This window comes from Meles meles, chromosome 18 (assembly GCF_922984935.1).
Source record: "Meles meles chromosome 18, mMelMel3.1 paternal haplotype, whole genome shotgun sequence".
NCBI lineage: Eukaryota > Metazoa > Chordata > Mammalia > Carnivora > Mustelidae > Meles > Meles meles.
The window spans coordinates 13,619,893-13,632,230 of record NC_060083.1 but is presented as its reverse complement, the minus strand read 5'-3'; positions in this window follow the sequence as shown (position 1 = coordinate 13,632,230).

Here is a 12,338-nt window from a genome sequence, read left to right as displayed (position 1 = left end):
GAAAACTTGTGATGTCGTCTTTCATATTTAGGCTAGATCAGTCTGGAATAGAGTTTAGGCTATTATGTTCCATGTGGATATTCAACTGGTTTAACACTGCTTTGTCAAAGTCTGCCCTTTTTTGTTTGTCTGTTTTCTCTGGTCATTTCAATAGTATTTTTGTAATGAATCCAATCCCCTCAGATTCTCCTCTCACTCTCTTTCTCCCTCTTGCTCACGCTTCATTCTTCAGATTTCCTGGGTAATTACTAGTCCCTTTCATTTCCATGGAAATAGAAGAATTGGCTTATCCATGTACACAGCCACTTGCTAGATATGAAACTGGGATTGCATTGAATCTCTCAGTCAAGGTGGGGTAAGTTGAAACTTTACAATACCGATGATCAAATCTATGAACCTGTTCTACGAACATATGTAACATATTAACATATTTGACATCCCACTTATTTAGATCATAAATTCCCCTTAGTAATATTTTATGGTTTCCTGGGTGGAGACTTGCTGTGTAGAGACTGTATAAAGTCTTTGGATAGATTAAGTCCTAGTTTTGGTGCTCTCATCAATATGATTTTCAACCTTTGTTCATATTTCACAGAACTCCCATGAATTTTTCTTAATTTTTAACTTATATCTGATGACCTTGATTAATTTACTTCCTGATTTCTAGTACTTTGTACATTCTCTTAGAATATCTTTCTATAAAAATTTCACTCATTTTATCCAGTTGTTATAGCTTTAATGTTTCCTCCATAACTTATTATACTGGCTAGGACGTCCCCTTCTAGGTTTGTAGATTAGTTGTTCAATTTTAGGTGTTCAATAGTACAAAATTTTATGTCTGCCTTGGTGAGCTTATTATGTATCTCCTAGAAGCAGCACATCATTTTGTGTGTATGTGGGTATTGATGCAATCTAACAAATTTAATCTTTTCATTAGAGTATAGAACCCATTGACTTTTCATGAAATTATTGAGCCCCTAAATTTTTGTCCATTGTCTTGCAATTTGTTTGCTTCATCACTTTTTTTAAAAAAATATTTTATTTATTTGACAGAGAGAAATCACAACTAGGCAGAGAGGCAGGCAGAGAGAGAGGGGGAAGCAGGCTCCCCGCGGAGCAGAGAGCCTGATGTAGGGCTTGATCCCAGGACCCTGAGATCATGACTTAGCCGAAGGCAGAGGCTTTAACCCACTGAGCCACCAGACACCCCGCTTCATCACTTTTTATATCCCTTTTTTAAAATACATTTTTTCCTTTATGTCTTTTAAATGCTGGTAAATGCTGTCAGCCTCCAAATCTCTGGTCACTTAAAGTACATACAAAATGAGAACAAGGAATGTAGACTTACAAAGAATAACCATTTAGCTGTTATAGTTCCTTCTTTTAAAACACTAGAGAATTTACTTTCCCAAAAAGAAACAAATTCAGAAGGAAAGAGTAGGATGAAAGTCACCTTCATCAGCACATAAACAGATATTCAATACCAAAAAAAAAAAAAAAAAAAAAACCAACTGTAAACTCCAAAAAGATGCGAACTGTTTTTTAAAAAGATGGCAGACGACTTTAGGTAACCATAACTTTGCTGGAGATTGATGAGGTAGAGGTGGTCGAATCGTTCAGTAGGCACCAAAAGCATGCGGATAACCTTGTAATGAAAGGAAGGAAGACTGGGATTCTTAACAAAAATGTTTTATTAGCAAAAAAAATTAAAAAATAAAAAATAGAATATATACATGTACATATATATAATATATGTGTGTGTGTGTATGCATATAAACTACTCCAGTCCTAAATCCCAGCACCTGGGAGCGTGAACTTATTTGGAAATAGGGTCCCTGGAGATGTAACTAGCTAGGATAAGGTCATATTTGAGTAGAGTTGGCCCCTAATTCAGTAGGACTTGTGTCCTGATAAGAAGGGAAACTTGGGATACACAGATATGCACTGAGGGAGAATGCCATGTGAAGAAGCCCAAAGCCAGGGCAATACTTCAAGCTGGGAGAGAGGCCTGGAACAGATCCTTCCTTAATACCTACAAAAGGAGCATGGCCTACCAACATCGTAGCCTTTAGAACTGTGAGACTGTCCATTTCTGTTGTTTAAGCCACTAGGTTTATGGTATCTTGTTATAGCGGCCCTAGAAAACGAATACAAACCTTGCTAGAGGAAAAGAAACCAACCATAAGCACATGGGGAATTGGAAAAAAAAAATATATATATATATCTAACTCTAAAACATTGAAAAGGAACACACATTTGTGAACCCTGTGAAAAGGAAAACAAGCAAACAAACAAACTGAGCCCCAGGATGCATTCAGCTTTTCACCTGGAGGAGTTCTGGATGGTGGATATGGAGGAGATTCCAAGGAAAAGATGGGAGTCTCACTGGTGTGAGGAAAGAGAGATTGGAATTCAGGAAGGCTGGAGTGATGAAAAGGTCATGGATTTCAGAAAAAAGGAAGTCAAGTAGAAAACAAGCTCCGGAAATACTCACTGGACTCCTCTTATGTCCTTGCTCAATAGGAAGCAGTGTGTGTATAAGAAAATGCCCCAGGTTCTAACAAAGAGTAAAGGGAACTGAACCAGATGGTTCACAAGACTCATTCAAGGTTAGAGGTCATTGGAGTTCCAACCAGCCAGAGTGAAGAGTTCTTTTGGATAAGTCAGAATATTCAGTAGAGACCCAGTAAGGATCATGAGTTTGTAGGGGAACTCCATGATCCCTCAAATAAAGGTGACTCTACAGATTCCCTAAACAAGTTGAAGAACAATTTTAGAAAGAGTCAGAATGACCTACTCATATCTCACTGCCCATGTGACAGCCAATAATCGAAGGGAGATAGCATCCTACAAAGGACTCAGTTCATCTAAAGGAAGGCAGTTCAAAAGGGAAGAAGGAACAGACGGGAAAAAGAAAACACGAGTAGCAATGTAGTAGACTTCAACTTAAACATTTCAACAATTACCTTAAGAATTCTCTATTAATATTCTATTTAAATAAAAGATCTAAATATGTCAGTGAAAAATAAACTTTAAATAGAAGGATGCAGAGGATAATATAGATTTTGTGAAAAGAAAAACTGTGAAAAGGGCTATACCGTACTAATATATATACTAATCCTAAAAGGCTGAATTTAATAGGTCTTGATAATAGACAATAGAAAGACAAATATAATGAACAGAGAAAGAAGACAATTCAGAACAACAAAGGATCCATTTAGAAAGACAGGGCCATCATAACGGTGTCTGCATCTGATTAGAAAGCTTCAAAATCCATGAAGCAAAAACATCCTGAAAAAAAGAAATGGACAAATCCACAATTCAAATGGGAGAATTCAACACTCCTCTGTCAATAATTCATAGAACAAGCAGATAGAAGAAACGGGAAGTCAATAGACCTAAAAATCCATTCAACCTACTTGACCTGTTTGGCGCTGGAACACAATGCCCAACAAATGCAGAATACCCAAGGACACAGGAAATACTCATTGAGACCAACCACATTCAAGCCCATAAAACAAGTCTCAAGAAATTTTTTTAAAAAAGATTTTATTTATTTGAGAGGAATGAGTGAGAGAGAGCATGAGAGAGGAGAAGGTCAGAGGGAGATGCGGACTCCCCAAGGAGTTGGGAGCCAGATGCGGGATGAGATCCTGGAAGGCCGGGGTCATGAGTTGAGCCCAAGGCAGTCGTTCAACCAATTGAACCATGCAGGGGCCCGTCTCAATAAATTTTTAAACAACAGCTTAGGGGCACCTGGGCGGCACCCTCAGTGAAGTGCCCAACTCTTGGTTCTGGCTCAGGTCATGATCTCAGGGTCTTGCGCTTGAGCCCTGAGTCAAGCTCTGGGCTCAGGGCAGAGTCCACTAGGACTCTCTCTTTGTCCTGCCCTTCCCGCCTCCCCCACTCACGTGTGCTCTTTCCCTAAAACAAACAAACAAACAAACAAACAAACAAACAAATCCTTAACAAAAATGAACAATGGTTGAGAGTGGGAGAGGTGGGGAGAGAACCTTCTTTGGGCCAGCTGGAGGAGCAGGAGGAGCAGGAGATGCTACCTGCCCTTCTGGGGCAGCGCTAGCTCAGCTGCGCCGCTGCACGGAGCCCCGGCTGGAGCCAGCTGGGCCCCAGGGGCCCAGAGCACCGCAATAGCAGCCACTAGCGCCTCCAGCGCCTTCTGAGCGTGTTCGCTTGGTGGCCAGGAGGCCGCAAGCCTGTCCAGGGAGGCGTTGAGGGCGGCGAGGGCGGCGCCCAGGCGCCCGCGGCGCGGCAGGCAGGATGTGCATGGAGATCCCCGCGGGACTGACGGAGCTGCTACAGGGCTTCACGGTGGAGGTGGAGAGGCACCAGCCCGCGCACCTGCTGGAGTTCGCGCGGCTGCACTTCACGCGCCTGCAGCAGCAAAAGGAGGGCAAAGGCGCGTGTCCTTTGGCCTTGAGGGCGGGACCTGGGGGGGGGCGGCGCGGGCACCGCCCGCCGGGGGCAGCACCCCCAATAAGGGGGTCCACTTCTCGGAGGAGCCTGGAGGCCGGGAAATTTAGTTTGCTTTTGACAAGTTGGATTTACCAAACAGCTCATGCCTAGTCTTCAGATAGTCAGAACTGCAAGTAGCCACCAATGCCGCTTCTATGGCCTTGGCGCCTAGGGAAAAAGTTGGGGGAGGGAGCTGAAGACTGGTTGAGAAGGAGAAAGTCTCATTTCAGGACAAGGGCCCCAGCGGCGCCTCTCCCCCGCTGACCGCCAGGGGCGTGCCAGCCCTCGCGCTGCAGAGCCTTGGACCCGGGACCACCCGCAGCGCCCTCCCGCTTTAAGGCCGCTCGTCCTGGGGGCGGTTAACTTGGGGCAGGGGTGACAACCCTAGGTTGGGAGCACCGAGTGGAGAAAGCGGTGCCCGCTGGAGGCTGGGGTGGTGACAGAGGGGTCCAGGTGGTGGAAGGGCCCGGCCTTTGAGGCCCTCCGGAGGGCGCACTCTGTGAGTCCTGGGCGGGGGTCCTGGTGTGGGAGGACCTGATGTCCCGCGGGGGTTGGGGGCGAGCGCCTCACCCAGGAAGGGGCCCAGGGCGACCTCAGAGAGACCTAAACTGGAGGAAGGAGCTGCGCCTGGGCTTTGTGGCCCTCCCCCCTTCCCCACAGACCCCCCCCCCCCCCCCCCCCACTTTCCTCCCCTCCTTGGGCCCCTGCATCAAGATGCACTGGCAAAGTTTGCAGTCAGAGCAGGCCCCGCAATCAAGGCCCTGGGCTTGAAATCTTAGCAATGCTTTTTCCACCTGGAGGAACCCAGCATTAGAGATCAATGCCTCTTTCGAGCAATGTGAGCCCATTATATCATTTCAACTCCCAGAGCCTCAAACTCCAGTTTGCTGGAAAAAAATGAATGAGAGACTATGTTAGAAGGCTGTTAAAAACTTTGTAAACGATCGCTGCCTTTCTCAAGCCCTCTGTGGCAGCTGCACTGAACATTTTACATAGGTCATCTCAACCCCAGAATTTGGGGTTCTCACTTTTATCCTGCCTCTGAGGGTACAGCGACTTGCCCAAGGCCTCAGAGCAAGTGAGTGGTGGAACCAGGACTGGGTGTTAGGAGAGGTGGACTGCAAAGCCCACACTTTTAACCACTAAGCTGTTGCTTCTGTCTTTATTTACACTATGAGAATTGTTGTTAATGCCTGGGTTATCATTTTGCTTGCCTGTGGGAATATGGATATATACAAAGTGAGTTACAGGGCTCTAAAATTACTCCTGGAAAGAAGAGAGGTCCTGGCATCAATATGCTTCCGATTTGGTACAGGCTTTCCCAGAAGTATGAAATTCTTTTTATTCCTGTGGAAAGGAACCAGAGCTGGTATTGCACAGTTCATTGATAGGTTCATGCACTAGGAAATTAAAATGGGAAACAGAAGGAACTACTGATGGTTATGGTCAATATTTCTCTAGAGGAAACTCCACAAAGAAGAATGTCAGGTGCAGGGGAGTACCCACTAGAAGAAGCAGAAAAAGATGAAGAAAGAAACAGAAGTGGAAGAAGAATATAATCAATATGAGAGAGAGGTGGAAAGTATGCAACAGGAATTAAAAGAAGATGACATGTTAGTACAGAGAAAGCCTCAGCAGGAGGGGGAGCAGGAGAAGGAAGAGGAAGGAGAAGAGAAGGAAGGAGTGGAGGAGAGAGGGGAGGAGGGGGAGGAAGGGGAAAAGGAGGTGGCCGATGCAGAAAGGGAGGAGAGGGAGGAGGAAGAAGGGGAAGAGGAGGAGGAAGGGGAGGAGGGGGAAGAAGAAGAGGGGGGGGAAGAAGAAGGGGAGGAGGGGGAGGGGGGAAGAGGAAGAAGGAGAGGAGAAAGAAGAAGAGGAAGAGGAAGAAGTGGAGGAGGAGGGAGGAGTAGAGGAGGAAGGACAAGAAGGGGAGGAAGAGGAGGAATGGCAGAAAGAGGAAAGAGTGGAAGAGAAAGAGGAGGAGGAGGAAGAGGGGGAAGAATATGGCGAAGAGGGGCTGTCAGAGAAGAAACAGAGGAAAAGGCTGGAGAAGCACAGGGGGAGGAGGCTGCCATTCAAGAAGAAACCACAGCGAAGCCTCAAGAAATCACCAAGTCCGTGACCAGTTTGGAGATACTTATAGTGACTGATTCCCGGTCAGTCATGTCAGGAACTTCCCTAGTAAGTAGTAATTTTAAGTCATTCATCTATTCTTTCATTCATTCATTCATCCATTCATTCATTCATTCAGAATCATGGAATGCTCACCATTTGCCAGGCTATGGGGATAATACAAATAAGATACAGTCCATTCTCTTAAGGAGCTTTAGGGTGTGTAGGGAGGTAGACTGATACCTGAACACCATAAAATAATATCCTAAGTGCAGTGATTGAGTGATGCATGGGAGATATTTAAAAAACAAAAATCAAGGACGCTTAGCCCAGGTAGGAGGATGGTCAGGGAAGGCCTCCTGGAGGAGGTGTGCAGAGGAGCTGACAGAAAGAGGTTCCTAGGGGTTAGTTGGAATGCACTTGTCTTAGAACAGAGTCAGCGTGATCATAGTAATGTAGGCTCTCCCCCTGAAGGAGAACTCAGCTGTGGTCCCAGGAGAAGTGACTGTGACTCGCCCATCCTTGGAGATGACCAGTGCCACTTAGAAGAAGGGTTTTGCTGTGTGGTTCTGCTCGGAGGCCAAGAATAAACTTGGCACATGCATGATTCATGTTATTTAAGTACAAAATGTCCCACGCTCCTTTTTATTTTTTAAATTATTACTATTTTTAAGATTTTACTTTTTTATTTGACAGAGAGAGTGAGAGAGAGCACAAGCAGGGGGAGAGCAGGAGAGGGAGAAGCAGACGCCCCACTGAGGAGGCAGCCCAATGTGGGGCTCCATCCTAGACCCCAGGATCATGACCTGAGCCAAAGGCAAACACTTAACCAACTGAGCCCCCCAGGCACCCCCCAGGTAACTTTTTGAAACAGATCAGAGTTCCAGTGTGAGGCGAGCACTAAGGTTGGCTGAGTAGGAACAGAAAGTAAAGGAGGGAATGAAGCAGCTCTATACTGTCTTTGGAATCACAATCTTCTTTTATTTCTTTTTTAAGAGAACACTTGGAGAGTCAAAGGATGCGTTAGAATCAGAGCATTTGGAAACAAATGAGCATTTAAGAGACTTGAGCTCAAAAGGAAAATTTCTTGATTTGGATCAAACTGGTTCCGAGGAAGCAGAGATTAGTTTCCCTGAAACACAGCCCTCAAGTGAGCTTGGGGAGAAAATTGACCAGATGCCCCAGGATGAGCTGGGATGGGAAAGGAGAGAGGAAAAAAGATGATCAGACTTAAGTGAGCGATGAGAGGAAGAATTCCAGTCCAAAGCAGAGATCCCCAAGAAATCACTGGTGTCTACCAGTGAGGACATGTTGTTTGAAAGGATGACCGCGCCAACGTGTATCCTTTGGTAAGGGAGTGTAACATGGTTTTTCATATCCTCTAGTGCTTTAAAAGCATTGTGAAATATGGGGATTTTATGCATATGAAAGAAAAAATACCACCAGAAATATCCTTTTGAACTAATAATAGACTCGTATGTTTTGAAGTTCAGTTCAGCCCTCTGGTGGGACATGTGTCAGAGGAATGCTGCGTCTGGGCCTGACATCTGGGTCTACAGTGTTGCTTCCCAGGCAGGAAATTCCAGACGTGGTTTGTCTGTTACATAGGGTGCCCTTTCTTGTGGGAGACTCAAGGTCAATCTCTCCCTCTCCTCCCCATTCCCCTTCTTTCTCACTTCCTCCTCCACTCCTCCATGCCTTTCCCCTTTCCCTCCTCTCCTCACCTCTTCTGCCTTAGATGGCTTGATACCTCTTCACAAGCTCCTAAAACTCTTATGGGCTCCTAAAACTGTGCATTCGGAGATGGACCAGAAAGCAAAAGGTATGAAAAAGGGAAAGGCACTGAGAAAGGCCCCAGGGGCTCGACTGGCATCTGCCTTTGCCGCACAAATATTACCATTTACCAAGAGAAGGAAGAGGAGGAGAGTTTTTCCCTTCCTCCTCCACGTGGCACTGAAAATTGCTTCCTAGGATTCACCTCCCTTTTTTCCTGTAGACTCTGCCTTTGGAAGATTTGTAAGTGATCGGATGCACGTAAAGTGTTTAATGTAGTTCCTGACACATAGCGAGCACTGGACGGGTGTTCACATCTAGACGATGACGGTGGTGGTGGCAAGGATGGTAGTGATGAGGAGGAGGATGGGAAACTCCTAGTGGGAGATGCAGACAACTGCCAGCCTCGTTTCTGTAAACGGGGTTTACTTTGAGCAGTGGATTTCAAGGTCAAAACTTGGGCTTGCCCAGGATGAAAGATAGAACAAGTTTTAGAGCCTGTGAAGACTTTTGGCTTGTTTAGCCAGTTAGCACGACATCCGGGGATATCGCTAATGAGAGCAAGTGTCCTGCGTGCCAGGGGTTTGGGCCCCTGTTAGCCTTGGGCTCACTGTAGAACTCAACTCTTCTAGACCACCTCCCTCCGCAAATTTGTTTAGCACCTTTACGACACCTCCTTTCTGTTCCTTTCTCTTCCCGTTCCTGTATTGGTTTTCTCTCTCTTTTATTTTTAAAAATTTTATTTATTTGACACAGAGAGAGAGATCACCAGTAAGCAAAGAGGCAGGCAGGGAGAGAGGGGGAAGCAGGCTCCCTGCTGAGTGGAGAGCCCGATGTGGGGCTCAATCCTAGGACCCTGACATCATGACGTGAGTCAAAGGCAGAGGCTTAACCCACTGAGCCACCCAGGTCCCCCCCCCCCCTTTTTCTTCCTGTTAAAAATAATAGGTGCTCTTTAAAAAAAAAGAAAGCAGGGACATCTGGGTGGCTCAGTTGGTTAAGTGTCTGAGTCTTGATTTCAGCTGTGGTTGTGATTGTGATCTCAGGGTTGTGAGCTTGAGCCCCTCATGGGGCTCTGCACTGGGCATGAAGCCTGCTTGGGATTCTCTCTGCCTCTCTCCCTTGGGCCCTCCCCCCTCTATAAATAAATAAGTTAAAATAAAAAAAAAAAACTTTCAGGCAGATTCCTCTTCTCGCACAGACCACGCCAAATCCATTTCCTGGAAGTGACTACCATTTCATTTTGGTATAACTGTATATCTTTCCAGACCTTTTCCTGGGCATCTGTGGACACGTCTGTGTGCACCCACACACCACACATGCTAGGTTTTGTTTTCTTTACCGGTCAGATCTTCTGCATGACCACTTAGTATGTCTCAGAGGGTTTTCTGTATCAGGGCGTGTAGAACCACTTCCTCATTTTATTTTTATTTTTTTAAAAGATTTTATTTATTTTAATTGATAGAGAGAGATCACAAGTAGGCAGAGAGGCAGACAGAGAGAGGGGAAGGGAAGCAGGCTCCCTGCTGAGCAGAGAGCCCGATGCGGGACTCGATCCCAGGACCCTGAGATCATGACCTGAGCCGAAGGCAGCGGCTTAACCCACTGAGCCACCCAGGCGCCCCCACTTCCTCATTTGAAATTCAACCAGTGCCCTGTTATGGATGGCGCTTTTTGTTACTTCTGATTTGTTCTCACCAAAGGGGCTTGAACAAGTGTGTTCCTGCCTCTCTCTCTGCCTGCAGCCTCCTCCTTTTCCTTTGGGGTCCCTGCCTTACCCCAGAGTCCTGGAATAATTCAGAGTGCTCCTGGTAAGTAGGCATAACCCTGGATACCGACTTCCACCAAGAAAACAAGGTGTCATGCATTTATGAGAAGGAATCTTTGATGATTGTCGAACGCAGTGAAATCTGCTTTGGACCATAGCATTTTGTGTTCGCGTTTGGAAGGTTGCTGTAAGAGCCGGCTAGCTCCATGACCGTTCACCACGAACGGTAACACTAGGGCCCAGCATCAGCGGATACCGTGTGCTTTCAATGAGTGTGAGCGCTGCTGGAGCAAGGAGGTCCTGTCAATCCTGAGTGAGTCAGTTGCTAAAAGTCTCTGATCACTTAGCCATCACTTTAGATGCTACCACATTCGATTAATTGGCCTTGGTTAATTTTTTTTTAAGATTTTTTTATTTATTTGACAGATAGAGATTACAAGTAGGCAGAGAGGCAGGCAGAGAGAGAGAGAGGAGGAAGCAGGTTCTGCGCTAAGCAGAGAGCCTGATGTGGGGCTCGATCCCAGGACCCTGGGATCATGACCTGAGCTGAAGGCAGAGGCTTTAACCCGCTGAGCCACCCAGGTGCCCCCTTGGTTAATTTTTTAAATGGAATGTTTTTATTTTAAGTAATCTCTACACCCAACATGGGGCTGGAACACTCCGAGATCAAGAGGCATAGGCTTTACTGACTGAGCCAGCCACACGCCCCTAAGGACTATTTATTGGAGCAGTTTAGATTGATAGCCAACGAAATGAAAAGTACAGAGTTCCCATATACTCCCTTGTGCGCCCCACCAGGTTCCCCTTTTGTTAACATCTTCATTAGTGGGGGACATTTGTTAGAGGTGATGAGCCCATGTTGACTGTTATTAACTAACATCCATATTTTACTTGAGGGTTCACGCCTGGTGGTGTGACATTCTCTGGGCTTTGACTAAGGTATGATGAGGTATATCCACCATTGCAGTGTCCTACAGACTTGTGTCACTGCCTTCAAATCCCTCGTGCCCCACTCTCCATCCCTGCCTTCACCCCCTCGCTCCCCGGCCACCACTTTTCCCCCCTGTCTTCATAGTTTTGCTTTTCCAGAATATCATGTAGTTGGAATCATACAATGTGAAGTCCTTTTTTTTTTTTTTAAGATTTATTTATTTATTTGTCAGAGAGAGAGAGAGAGAAAAAAAAAAACACCTGTTGGGGGAGGGGTAGAGAGAGAGAGGGAAAGAGAAGCAGACTCCTGGCTGAGCAGGGGGCCCAATGCAAGGCTCAATCCTAGGACTCTGGGATCATGACCTGAGCCAAAGGGAGACACTTAACCAACTGAGCCACACAGGTGTCCCCACTGTGAAGTCTCCTTAGGTTGGCTCCTTTCACTTAGCAAAATGCATTTAAGATTTCTCCATGTCTCTTCCTGGCTTGCTAGTTCATTACTTTTTATTTCTGAGTAGCACTATTTTTGTATGTATCCACAGTTTTTATAAAGTGTTTTCATCACATCCATGATTTTTTATAAAAGACTTTGCACACAAAAAATATGCAGAAGTAAGCTACTATTGAATTAAAAGTAATAGTCAGATTTATAATACCTCTAATTTTTCATTTCAGAAAATTTTTATCTTGGATTTATTCCTGGGAATATGGATTTTTAAAAAGATTTTATTTATTTATTTGACAGATGGAGATCACCAATAGGCAGAGAGGCAGACAGAGAGGAAGGGAAGCAGGCTGAGCAGAGAGCCCGATGTGGGGCTCGATCCCAGGACCCTGAGATCATGACTTGAACCAAGGCAGAGGCTTTAACCCACTGAGCCACCCATGCACCCTGAATATGGAATTTTTAATCATGCTTAGGTAATTTTGTCCCTTTGTGCTTCATTCTTCCAGGGGAATTGGTATATGAGGAACAAATACAAATATTCTCAGCTGAATAATTATCTTTCTTATGAAGTTCCTTAGTAACTATACTGTAACTTCCCCCTTCCATATATTTTCATAAAGTAAATTGAATTTCACAATATTAAGTGCTCACTGTGTGTCAGGTACTGAGCAGTCTAGGTTCTGGGGATTAGGAGGATAGGACGTTCTTTCTGTTTACTGTTGACTTTCTTTTCTTTTTTAAGCAAGGTATAATTCACATACCATTAAATTTACCTTAAAATTTAAAATTGTGGTAAAATACACATAAAGTAAAATTTACCATCTTTAAAAAAAAAAA